Raw genomic sequence first — 14,711 nt, forward strand, 5'->3', positions numbered from 1 at the left:
ATTATTGTCAAACTCATCGTACGAACCCATACAATAGCTCTGACTTCACCGTAGGTCACGTACCACCCTGCAAGAAGAAGACGTGGCACCAAAAAATTGAGACCTTGCCGATATCTTGCCCCATAAGAGATCCGGGGTGGTCGCAACCAACTCTGCCCTACATGTATGGTTGCGACGTTTTTTCCTGTGAGAAGAGCCCACTGGCACAAAGGTTTCCAAAAGCAACGGCGGATGCACAAGAGACACGTAGGGGCTTCTTCATCTCTCTGCTTGTTCTTATATATTCTCTCTCTTCTTCTTTTTCTCTTCCTCTCCTTTATTTATATATGATAAAAAATTGTTAGGAGCTCAAGCAGTAGGGCTCTCCCTAAATCTGTCCCTGTCCAAAAGCAACCAAGATATAGGTTGCAAGCATGTCCTCACCTGAAATTAGGTGGGAACCCAAGAAAACCTTCTCCAATGAACTCGGTTGCAAGAGTTTCAAAGGAGTTACGTATTTCTTACACCATCGAAACCAAACCAAGGATGTATATCCCTTACGGTCGGACATTTTCCTTGCCGTCTGCATGTAACAGTTAGAGAAATTAGATTTTCCTGTTGGTTCTATATATGAACTGTCGGAATGTCCTGTCATATATCTTAATTTGTGACGAGGGGTTGAACACTGAATCTTTATATTATTATATATGCTACTCTTGGTTCAGCTATACAAATAACAAGGTTAGATAACTTTAGCCTAGTTGAGTTACTGTTTGGCCATATTAGGCATTATTTATTTTGAATTATTCCTGCTTTTCAAACGGGGCCCTACCATGTAAATCTTAGCCGGTGCTCGTAGCAATTGAAATAATCGAGCAAGTGGGGTTTCTTTTGGTCGATTTGTGCCATGGTCACTAAGTAGGCCTTTTGTGGATACATACTAATTTTCCATTCCAATCAACGATATGCTCTGGGTCCGGCCTTGACGTTTAGGCATCACATGCCAATGTAAAAGCGATGAAAAGGTTAAAATCTAGTGGGGGCATCTGTTGATAAATATTTTGTCGTGGAGGACCCCTCCCAACGTAAAACCATGATCGAGGTAAATGACATGCGCAGTGATGTCATTTTCTGATCCCTTGTTCGGAGTGGATTATTCCATGCCCGGGGAAATCGAAAAATTCGTTGTAATGGGGGACAAAAGCTCAAAGCTAAAGTGCCCCTTTTCTCCCTTTACTTTCCACCTTATTACTCTTATTGGCCGTTTACCGGCAGTGACATCATGTCGCAACCACAGATTGAGTAATTAAGCATAATCAGATTTTGAATTAATTGACCACCAACCCTTCTACCCATTGGATGTGTTTATTAAAGTATGAAGTACTATCTATGTTCTCTTTTATTTGCCATTTAAAACATCAATATGATCTCAAACAAGAATATTTAATTATTATTTTTAACAAATATCGCTTGATAAAAGTTAATAAAAATTAGATGATATTAAAATATTTTTTATAAAAAATTCATTAGTATCATTTTCATATGCTAAATCTTTATAGTTTTATGTAAATTAGTGGTTAAAATTTTTAAAATTCGACTGTATGTATTCTAAGACGATATCTATTTTAGAACAGAGCTAGTAATTGATATAGAGAGCTAATACAGGTTGTCAGGATTGCAATCCTAGATATAATCATTGCAAGCTATTCGAGTCAGCCCATAGGACCTAAGTGGACCACTACCATATGTGTAACTGATTTATAATGAAGATTTTGTATAGGATAAGACCGGACCAAAGCGGTCCCACCCGACATTGAGACAACCTTGGTGTTACGTGGATTAGAGAAAGCGTGCATGTTAAAGGTTGGACCAGCGGCCAATATATGTATTAATATAGTTTGACATTTCACTTTCACCGCCATTGTTTTTCTTTATGGAACTTTCATCTCAATAGTTAGTTGTCGCACACACATCCTTTTGCATGCGCCGGCCCTTGAACAGCCAATCATATGATGTACGTTTATACTAACTATACCATGCACTCGTGTCTGAAAGAGGGAATAAGCTCGTCCGATGATTCTATTCATGAGTGTTTGGTACATATTTATACATGTAGTTGGTTACAACAGAACAGAAAGACTCGAAGAGATCAAGTCTATCGTGGAGCACATGCATGCAGTTAGTTGTATGCAGGCGGAGTGGAGTGCTTCACGTAGCTCTCGGCGCCGGGTGACTCGATGTAGACGCTGTTGGAGTTGTGTGAGGCGTTGGACTCGGTAGCGATCGAGCGTTGGTCAGCTGGTGAAGTAACAGTAGGACTCGGTCTGGAGGAGCATTTATTACGTGAAAAATGGATAATGAAATATAATTTAGTGATAGGTAATTATATGACTCGTCATTTATGTCGTCTCGGGTTGTGATAGGGTATAGACTTATCACAAATATCAGATAAAATGTGACTGGTAATGACTACACTCGTCACTTATAATATGATCATAAGTGATAAGTCTCTCTGCACCAGTCATAAGTGACGGGTCGTATTATGACTAATCACTTATGACTTGGTCAGCGAAAGCTAGCCCTAGATCTGCAGGGAAGAGTAGCTGCGCGTCCAAGGAGGTCGAGCATCAAGTAGCTGCTGCCGTGACTGAGTCGGATGCGATTGACCTGCTAGAAGGGCCCATGCCATGTAGCCTTGTAATCAAGCCTGGCGGGTATAACATCGTGGTTGGAAGGAGTCAAGTGCTTCTAGGCATCTGTATCTTACATACGATCCCAAACATGCAGGCTATGCTGTGGTTACGGTGGACATGGTATATAGCAATGCCACCGATCACATGTCGGAGCTCCCCGCCCTCCAATAATGAAGTCACAACTCTGGGTGAAGCTCTTCGTCAAATGATCCAGTGGAAGAGGGGTAACATCGTGGTCTCTAGTGTATCCCAGTCTGGACGAGCTCCAAGTGCACCGTCGTCGCACCCCCAACTTCCAGAGAAGGTGCTGCCTTCTCCTCCTTCAGAGAAGCTGGCTCCACTACCTTCTCCTCTGCATCCGACAGCCTCGCTTCCAGATATAATTCCATCTCTAGAGAGTCCAAAGAAGAAGGAAAATGAGGCCGAGAAGAAAGGCTCTAAGAAGCACTTACTGAAGATGTCGAAGGCCATTGTACCGGCAAATAAGCCCATGAACATTGGAGTAGCATGGACTAGTGTCAACATGAAATTCCAATAGGGGAAGCCCATGATGATGGTAGATGGCCTAGCTATGGTAGGAAAAGTATGTGTCGACCTGCATAATTACTACATGCAGGCTTCTAGAGAAAGCAATACCACATCTATAGTCGTATAGTACAAACGACGACACCTCTTAAGTAATGAAGATAGCTATTTTATTGTGGGTTTCAATGATTTATATGACCTCTTCAACCTTGATGGCCTAGACGTTTCATTATTATGGATCTTCACATTGTAAGTCCCTTAAAGCTAAATATTCACAAATTAACACCAATAAAAATAAGGATTCCATCGCATGTCTTGACCCTGATGCCATTATAATATCGGTCATCCAACTTCACCTCGACTACGCTATGGACAATGTAGCCAGAGCAATACAATAATATTCCAAAGTTTAGTACCTGATGGATGCCCACAACACCGGTGGTCATTGGATCTTATTGGTCATTTGTCTCAAGTGGGACTTTATGTTCTACCTCGACTCATCAAAACCAGTAGGACCAAAATGCAAACTTAGACAACATGATTACGACGCTGCAAAAGGACTCTTCGACGCGTAAGTTCTGTCTGACTTAGTTTATATATTTAACTTTTCTAACATTTAAATGCTCCCTAATCGATCAATCTTTATGCAGGGCTTTTGACAAGTACCTTTGAGTTCAACCTAACTACAACGAGAAAGATGGCCGCAGACTGACATACAAGACCGGCTTCGTGCTTAGTGCTACAAAATAGATTACCAAATACTCTCTATTGTTACTTTTTTTTCTTTTGATCTAACACTAAATTTTCTTTCTAGCAGCGCGACCACCAACCACCAGGCAACGCCTGCGAATTCTATGTTGCATGGAACATGCTCCTTACGCACCGCATGAAGGATATCAAATCCTCCGATGTGCATGAAGGATATCAAATCCTCCGATGTAAGTTCAGTACGAGATTATTTGTAACTAACTTCAATAATTAGTTTAATTTCATGATAACATGACATTTGTTACGCATCAAATTATGCAGGGTTTTTCAGCTTCTTTTTTCAACGACGGTGCACTCCCGGCGATTCGACGATGGATCACCGAGTTCTTGGTGTCTGAAGTCATCAACCCACATGGTGAGTTCCACTATAGAACGCCTAGGTTGTGAGATCTTATGTAATATGAGTTGATCGGAACTTTATAACAGTTGTGATTCTATAATGAATTGGTTGGAACTTTGTAACATTTTGCGATTCTGTGCTTAATACTATTATAGCTAGTGTCTGTCGATATGGATTTGGGTGTTGCTGTTGTTTGCTGGGAGAAGATGGCTACCAAATCCTGGTTACGCTCCAGGATACAGCCAGAAAGTAGGTCAATCCAGCATGATAATCTAGTTACCAGTCATTTATGTTAGTACATAAGTGACGAGTGAATAGGTTATCCGTCACTTATGTCTGCCACCGCAACACATGAGAGACGCTTATAGGTGAAGATCATGAATATAAGTAACGGATGAATTGGTTACCCGTCACTTATGTCTGCCACTCTAACGCATGGGAGACGCTTATAGGTGATGGGTCATGGTTATGACCTATCACCGATAACCTCAATGGTGACATGTTCTTACCCGTTACCAATAACTAGTCATAGTAACGCATTCAGGGTGATAAATGTAGCACCCGTCATTCATGTCCCTTATAATTAGTCACCTTGACGTTTTTCATGTAGTGATTGCATGCGGTTACAGTGTTGATCTAGTGTTGACATGTTACATCTGATTAACTATTACAATCCCAGGTTGATAACCATTATCCTACTAAAGGCCAAAATGATACAAACTTAATTATCCCTTGATGGCACCATTAATTATGCTCAAACGGTTAAGTTACAGCTTCCTAATAAGGTTATTTTTTTATATCGACATGATCTCGACAAAAGCTTTAACAACTAATTTATATAATTTATATTGTAATGTGTTTGTAATAACTAATAAATTTATAATATTGTGGAATATGTTCAAGACAAATCTGCAGCTTCATAGAATCAAGATAAATATCTACTAAGATATATATTATTGGTCCTATATAAACAAGATATATATTATTGGTAATAGTTAAAATGGTTTGACAAAGAACACACTTTTTTAATTACGGGAGACGATTGTCTAGGAATTTATGGTACAAGTCACTAAATTTTGTCAATAGGAATTTTTTTTTGCGAGTGCTAAGAGGAATCCATATAAAAGGTTGGGACCGCTAATAATGGAAGGAGATAAGGAGTGTAACAAAACGAAAAGAGTGTATTTTCTTGGGGCTTTGGCATTGTCGGCAATAAGGCCTGATGTTGGTATCTTATCGTTGACGAACATGACTGCATCATTTGAGTAGGGAAATATTCGTCTTGTGTCTAGGGGCCGACACACAAAAAGAACTTCTTTATATCATCAAGTCACTTTATATATATATATATATATATATATATATATATATATATATATATATATTAACACAACATTGGAAATAAAATAGAAGACATGATAACTTATTTAGAAACATTTTTAGAGAGTTGGCAAAGGTTTTATGGGAGCAATGGGTAGAAAATAACCCTAACCTTTATGAAGAGTTAAAAAGGTAGGTAGCAATCCAAATAATTTTACAAATATTATATCAAACATTAATAGTAGTAGAAGACCCATAATTAGATTATTCTAAATTATAAAATAAAAGGCTAAGAGAAATAGAGAAGTTGACATTAATGAACCGGAAAGAAATAAAAGAATTCTCGTAGCATTATTTATAGAATACTACTACCGCAAAACAAGGTTATAATAAGAGAGTAGTTAAACATTATTTTAATAAATTATCTGATCCCTTAGGAAGCATGATATTTGAAGAGTATAAAAATGAAATTGAATGGGCAGTCAAAAATATATCTTAAGCCATAACTTTTGTATTCAAACAACTGAAGAAAATATATATAAATATACAAGCACAAAGATCCATGGAACACATGGATTATAGTTTTTGCAAAAAATAGTCCAAATACCATTAACTTATGGAGAAGAAAGACAAAATAATAAAAAATATCATTGATATCAACAAAAAGATAACAATAATTACAAAACTAAGAAAATATATTTTTTAACAATATCAGATAATAAATATCCATTTTTATATTAGAGGAATGTAAGACGTTATAATCCTAGAAAAATTGTGATAAAATATGTAGATGTTTCATATGCAATTCACCTGACCATCTAAGTTGAACTTGTCATAATAACGATAAGAAAAGATATTCTAGCAAATATGAAGAACAAATAATAATTTAATAATAGATAGTGTAAATGAAAATATATTAGTATGCTTAGGGTATATATATACACCCTAAGCATTCAAAATAAATTTGTCAAAGTTCAAAAAATAGTTATAAAACGAAACTAAAATTTCAAAAGAAACTTCCCACAATTGAATAATAAAAAAACTCGAAACCAGGCTCCTTTCCCATGCAAATATATGTTGGATGGTTTTCGAGAGAAACCAACCGGGTCCCTAGCTCAAGCTTTCAGACCCGTTCTGATTGCTTGCACCCCATACCAGTGGCGGATCCACGTGGGGTCCTATTCAATTTTTGGGTATAGAAGAGGAAGAAGAAAGAGAAGAAGAGAAGGAGGAGGAGGAGGGGAAGTGAAAAAGAGGAGGGAAAGGAAGAAGAAGAGGGTAAACCTCTCCTACTTTATGGCTCTGGACCGTTACTTCTTAATACTCTCCCTAGATACAATTATGAGGATTACATAGCATCACTCAAGGTATGGGCCAGGAAGCTAGGCTAGGGATGACAATCGGGTACGATATGTACATGTAGTGTTTAGCTATACCCATCTCGCCAATATTTACCAACCCGTGGGTGAAGAGCGGGCACCAAACCCATCACCCTCGAGTACCCGTCACTCATAGGTACACACGTTTACCCAACAGCCATTTGCACTCAAGTGAATATAGCAGTCAACAATACAGGAATAAAACACATATAGCAGGACAATTCTGAAATCTGGTTCTGAATAACAGCAGCAAGGTCTGAAATCTAGCAGAAATAATACATGACTCATCAGCAATCATACTAAGTAACATAATATAAAACATGACTGAAATCTGAACATAACTTAATACATGACTGAATTCAATACTCAGCAATACAGACATACATCACATAAGGTTTGAAACTCTGAATTCTGAAATCTTGCGGTACATATAGCAGGCTAGCAGCACATACATGACATATGCACATAAGTTCTGAAACTTTGAATTTTGAAATCCAGCAGCAGTGCAACACATATATCAGCACATAAGTTCTAAAACTATGAATTCTAAAATCTGGTAGCAGTGCAGCACACATAGCCAGTACCAGACTAGCAGCACATAAGGTCTCTGAATTCTGAAATATAGCAGCACATATAACACATATAGTAGCCTGGAGGCACCAGGCGTTGGCGGTGGTCCTAGAGGCGCTGGGAGATAGATCTAAGCTAGAGGCGCCGGGGGGGGGGCATGTAGGAGGTGGCGGGAGCGCACGGTGCAAGAGGCGGTGGGGGCGCACGGTGCGGGAGTCAGAGGTGGCGGGGGCGCGTGATCTGGGACACGGTAGGAGGCGAGGTGCAGGGGCTGTGCCGCTATGGGCTATGTGTCTGGCAGCTGATGGGCTAAGGATGGATGAGATAATGATAAGAGACTTAGGTTTGGATGGTTGGGGGTGCACCTGTCAAAGAGTTGTTTGGGTATACGGATTTTACAGGTATAGATATGCTTTATCCATATTCGTACCCGTACCTATGAGAATATTATCTTCGCACAATGTACCCGTAGGTACTAAATATTATTTATACTATGCTCTATTCAGGTATTTATCTATGGATAAACATACAATCGAGATAAATTATCATCCCTAAGCTAGACCATATAAACTGACGGACAATGGGATAAACTCTCGTAATCGCTAGCCCTCTCGAGCATATCAGGAGGGCTTTAGAATTAAATGAAATAACCATTTTATTTTTTGGGTTGGAAGAATGATACCCTGCATGATATTGTTGACATGTTCATATTGAGATGAAATGGTACTAGCTTCTTGTCATGAATGTGCAGAAAATAATTGAGCCCAATATTTATCACAAAAGTAGATAGATTTAGAGGGGTGTTTAATGTTTTAATATACAAAGGTAAATTAATGTTGGTACTAATGTAACTAGTAATGTAAAGTGTTAAGTTTGTTTTATTTTTGAGCAGACAACTAGGCGAGTAAATGTATGCCATACTTATGGTCGCAAAGAACTAACATTTTTAGGTGTTGGAACGGTCTCAACGCGACACATGACTTTGAGTACACACTATCTACTTATATTTATACAATTTAGTAAAATACAAGACAGGAAATTATTTTCTTAAGAAAATTTAGTTATCTTAACAATATATTGGCAGCTAAAGTAACAATTTGGCCACACCTTGCCTAGAATGCCACTATTTTTTTTAACCAGGGGCAGTAATTTAGAGGTACATATATTTTCCGCGAGAGTTTAAGGGCACAACCTAATTCTCACTTTTTTTTTAAACTTCTCTTATGTGGAACTTTTTTATTCTAGCTAGGGGTCAAATAAAAGGAAATTCATTTATTTCTTGGGTTGGAAGAATTATGCGCTGCGTGATGTTTTTGTCATGGTCATGCACATTGAGATGAACTATACGCTACATGTTTTTAGTAAAAGCCATTTGTGATTCACCCGGAGGTTTTTTTTTTAGTAGTTCAGGAGCGTGCAAAAATAATTGGGCCCAATAGTTATCACAAAAGGAGATAGATTTGACAAATGTGGAGTTCATGATAAAGTCAGCTGGTTCATTTTCTTTGATTTCCACCCTGTCTCTGTTAGAATTATTAGGATTGGTCTATATAATAATTCATGATAAATCTTAAAGTCTCATATTGTGGAGAGGTGGTTCATGTTCTGCTGCCGCTGTAGTCTATTCCACCCAGGATCACCAGCGAATGTGAGAGCAGGTCTCCAAAACCCTCGCTCTTGAGATCTTGCACTTAGAGAAGGCGAATAAGATTTTGGGAAGCGCTCCGTGTGACTGCTTAAGTTCTTCACCACGGCTCGTCTTCCTAGTCGCTTGGATGCTGCCTGCTATCATCGTCAACAAATTCGGCGCGTCATTAGCAGGACCAATCATGTCATCAACATAGTGCAACCAGCATCTTCAGCAACCTTCACAACGCAAGACTCGTACGTAAAAACCGCATTACTCATGCTTTCATACACATATCTAGATTATGCTCTGATAATATGATCATATCAGTTTATTAGTTTCTGCTCATGAATTATTTATGGATTAAATTAAACCTAAATGTGCCATATATTCCAACAATCCAAAAACCTTATGGTACACACTTAGGTTTATTAATGGCTGGATTTGTTGATGCACTGAGATCAAACAAGTTTTCTGGTGTGCACTTTAAGAGATGGCAAGTTAAAGTCACTCTGTGGTTGACAACTATGAATGTCTACTGGGTGGCTAATGGCAAGCTAGAAGGAATCCTTACTGGTGAGCAGGAAAATGTGTTCACGGATGCCAATGCACTCTTTGTAGGATGCATTCTTAGGGTTCTTGGTGATCGTCTTTGTGATGTGTATATGCACATACAAAATACGAAGGAGCTGTGTGATACACTGAATGCTAAATTTGGTGCATCAGATGCAGGAAGCGAATTATATATCATGGAGCAGTATCATGACTACAAGATGCTTTTAAAATCGCTATGTAGTCGAGAAAGCACATGAGTTTTAGTGCATCGTGAAGGAACTTGAACTCCTCAAGATCAATATACCCGACAAGTTTGTGGCTGGAGGCATCGTTGCCAAGTTATCTCCTTCGTGGAGAAACTTTGCCACTTTTCTAAAGCACTAGAGACAAGAGATTACTGTTGAGAGTTTGATCGGATCGCGTCTCTTGATATTGAGGAGAAAGCTCAGGCTAAGGATATGAGTCTAAAAGGAGGAGAGGGACAGACTAGTGTCAATATGGTGCAAAAGTCCTTTTGGGACAAGAATAAAGGGAAAGATAATAAGTCAAACAAAACTACCATATTCAAGAACAAGAAGATGAACACAACAAAATTGTTTTGCTTTGTGTGCGGTGATATTGGATATTTCGCCAAAGTTTGTCCAAACCGCAAGGGAAGAAAGGCTCCACAAAAGCAGAATTGAAAGACTGCTAATGTGGTGACCATTAACGAATTTAGAAATGGAGCTGCAGGGTATGAAAATTTACTTTTAGTGTTTTCAGTATTTTAGTCTACTAATTGGTAGATTGATACAGGGGCCAATGTTCATGTGTGTGCTGATATCTCAACGTTCTCTTCTTATCAGGTCATCTATGATTCTTTCGTCATAATGGGGAATGAGTCACATGCTTCTATTCGTGGTGTTGGCACGGTAGATCTGAAGTTTACTTTGGAAAAGATCGCGCAGCTGAGGAACATGCAGCATGTCCCTACAATGAACAAGAATCTAGTTAGCTCTTTTCTTTGTAAAGACGGGTTTAAAGTGGTGTTAGAGTCCAATAAAGTCGTAGTGTCAAAGCATGGACAATTTATTGGTAAAGGCTATGAGTGCGGTGGCCTGTTCCATTTTCCCTTTCTGATTTCAGCAATAGGTCTATGAACCATATTTGTAGCAATGTTAATGATGATGCTAGTGTTTGGCATTCGCGGTTATATCATTTGAATTTTGGTTCTAGGACTCGACTTTCCAGCATGAGTTTAATTCCAAATTTTTCCATGGTCAAAGGTTCTAAGTGCCATTGTTGTGTGCAATCAAAGAACTTGTAATCCCCACAAGACAGCCGAGGAGAGAAATTTGGCACCTCTAGAACTCATTCATTCAAATCTTTGTGAAATGAATGGTGTGTTAACGAAGGGTGGAAAAAGATATTTTATGACTTTGATTGATGATGTGACTAGATATTGCTATGTTTATTTGTTGAAAATGAAAGATAAGTCTCTAGATCACTTTAAAATCTATAAGGTTGAAGTTGAGAATCAACTAGAGAGAAAGATCAAACGAATTAGGTCAGATCGTGGTGGAGAATATTTCTCTAGTGATTTTGACTTATTCTGTGAGAAACATGTGATTATTCATGAGAGGACGCCTCCCTATTCACCCCAATCAAATGGGATTGCTGAAAGGAAGAACCGCACATTGACTAACTTGGTTAATGGAATGTTAGACACTACGGGATTATCTAAGGCATTGTGGGGGAGGCCCTGTTGACTTCACGTTATGTCCTGATTGGAGTTCCTCTCAAGGATAAGGAGAAAACCCCATTTGAAGAATGGGAAGGGAGAAAGTCATCGCTTTCTTATTGCGCACTTGGGGATGCTTGGCGAAACTCAATGTACCAATAACTAAAAAGCGCAAGCTCGGATCTAAAATAGTGGATTGTGTCTTTCTAGGATATGCTCATTGAAGCATTGCTTATAGGTTTTTAGTGGTTAAATCCGAGGTACCTGACATGCATATTGATACAATGATGGAGTCTCATAATGCAACATTTTTTGAGCACATATTTCCTATGAAAGATTTACATAGTATGTCTAGACTATCTTTTGAGATAATTTCTGAACCTACTCCACCTCTTGAGTTTATTAAACAAACATATGAGCAAGATCCTAAGGAGGATGACAGTGATGCTCCTAGGAGGAGTAAGAGACAAAGGACTGCAAAGCCTTTTGGTGATGATTTCACTATGTATCTTGTGGATAACACACCCAAGTCTATTTCAGAAGCATTTGCATCTCCAGATGCAGACTACTAGAAGGAGGCTGTTTAGAGCGAAATGGATTCTATCCTCGCAAATGGGACTTGGGAGATCATAGAACGACCATATGGTTGCAAACCTTTGGGTTACAAGTGGGTGTTCAAGAAGAAGCTTAGGCCCGGCGGTACTATTGAAAAATACAAGGTTCGGCTTGTGGCCAAGGGTTATACCTAAAATGAAGGTGAAGACTTCTTTGACACTTATTCACCTATTGCGAGATTGACTACTATATGAGTGCTACTTTCCTTGGCTGCCTCACATGGTCTCATCGTTCATCAGATGGACGTTAAGACAATTTTCCTTAATGGAGAGTTGGACGAGAAAATTTATATGGAACAACCTAATGGGTTTGTAGTAAAAGGTCAAGAAGACATGGTGTGTAAGTAATTGCAGTCCTTGTATGACCTTAAACAAGCTCCTAAACAATGGCACGAGAAGTTCAACAGAACTTTAACATCTGCAGGCTTTTCGGTCAATGAGGCATATAAATATGTGTACTATCGCCATGGTGGGGGTGAGGGAGTTATATTGTGCTTGTATGTTGATGACATACTGATATTTGGGACAAACCTTAACATGGTTAATGAGATCAAGTATTCTTATCTCAAAGATTTGATATGAAAGATCTAGGTGAGGCTGATGTAATATTAAACATCAAGTTAATCAAAGGAGAGAATGGGATTATTCTTACACAATCTCATTATGTTGAGAAGGTCTTGAGCCACTTTGGCTACCAGGACAACAAGTCTTCTCCAATACCTTTATGATCCCAGTGTGATACTTCGAAAGAATAAGAAAAGTGGCAAGAACAAACTGAGATAGTCTCAGATTATTGGATCACTCATGTACCTAGCTGGTGCCACAAGGACTGACATCTCATTTGATGTGAGCAAATTGAGTCGTTTTACTTCTAACCTGGGTGATGAACATTGGCATGCGCTTGAGCGAGTCATGCACTATTTGCTTGGTACTATGAGTTATGGTCTTCACTATTGTGGGTACCCATCAGTACTGAAGGGTTATAGTGATTCAAACTGAATATCTAATGCTGATGAGATTTACACCACAAGTGGATATGTATTCACTCTAGGTGGTGTTGCTATGTCATGGAGATCTTGCAAACAAACCATCTTGACGAGGTCAACTATGGAAGTAGAACTCACTGCATTAGACACAACTACTGTTGAGGCATAATGGCTAAGTGAGTTATTGATGGACTTATCTGTGGTTAAGAAACCAGTACCAGCTATCCTTATGAACTGTGATAATCAAACAGTTATTATCAAAGTAAATAGTTCTAAAGGTATGATAAATCCTCAAGACAAGTAAATAGACGATTGAAGTCTGTCAGGAAATTGAGAAACTCCAGAGTGATAACCTTGGATTATATCCAAATAGCTAAGAACCTGGCAGATCCCTTTATAAAGGGACTATCACGGAGTGTGATAGATAATACATCGGAGTAGATGGGTATGAGACTTATGTGAGTTATACCATAGTGGTAACACAACCTATGTGATCGAAGATCTCGTGAATAGGACTTAAAAAGAACAAGCTATTGGTCTAACTAGTAGAGAGTACCTTTGTTGTTTGATCCACTCGAGTGAAGATGCAATACTATCAGAGATCTGTAAGGCAGGTTGGCTGTTGCCTTTATGTGTTCTATTGGCTTTAAGTAGTGAAAATGCTTTGATCCACTCGAGTGAAGATGCAATACTATCAGAGATCTGTAAGGCAGGTTGGATGTTGCCTTTATGTGTTCTATTGGCTTTAAGTAGTGAAAATGCTGACCTACATGGTATTCTTGAAAGAACACACCTATATGAGTTTGACTGTTGGTCACAGTCTATAAGATTTGAGTGATCTCTAGTAAACTCATGAAGAGACCATGGAGTAGGATTTATATGCTCCACCCGTGGGGTAGCCTACTGATAGCCAAATATCAGTTATGACTTTAAGTGAAACTTGTTTGCATAAAACTTGATGTTCTAGGTGGGTGTTCTAGGTGGATGTTCAACTTAACAGTCTCCACTGAAACATTGATATATCAAATAACAGTGGGAAACTTGCAATTCTCTATGGGACTTTGAGATCTAGTGGGAGATTGTTAGAATTATTGGGGCCGGCCCATGTAATAATTTTTAATAAATCTCAAAGGCCCATATTGTGGATAGGTGGCCCATGTTGCGACCCACCCTCTATTAGTACCATATTGCTAATAGAGCTAGAGGTGGGGGGTTTTCTCCCTATATATATGCAAGGACTCCTACCTCATTGGGTACACATACAACATAGATTGCTAATTAAGAATAGCCATAAAATTGGAAACGCTCTCATTACATGAGTCTATATAAGAATTAGGGTTTTACATCTTTCTCTCTCGATTGTGCTGCCACTGTAGTCTATTCCATCCCGACATCGGCGTGCACCAGCGAACGAGAGAGTAGGTCTCTGAAACCCTCGCTCTTGAGATATTGCATCGAGAGGGGACGAATAAGGTTTTTGGGAAGCGCACTATGCGACTGCTCAAGATCTTCACCATGGCTCGTCTTCTCAGTTGCTTGGGCGCTGTTCACTGTCATCATCAACAAATTCGGCATATCATCAACAGAATCGATCGTGCTGTCAATATAGTGCAACCAGCCCCTTTAGCAACCTCC

This window comes from Phragmites australis, chromosome 12 (genome assembly GCF_958298935.1).
Source record: "Phragmites australis chromosome 12, lpPhrAust1.1, whole genome shotgun sequence".
NCBI lineage: Eukaryota > Viridiplantae > Streptophyta > Magnoliopsida > Poales > Poaceae > Phragmites > Phragmites australis.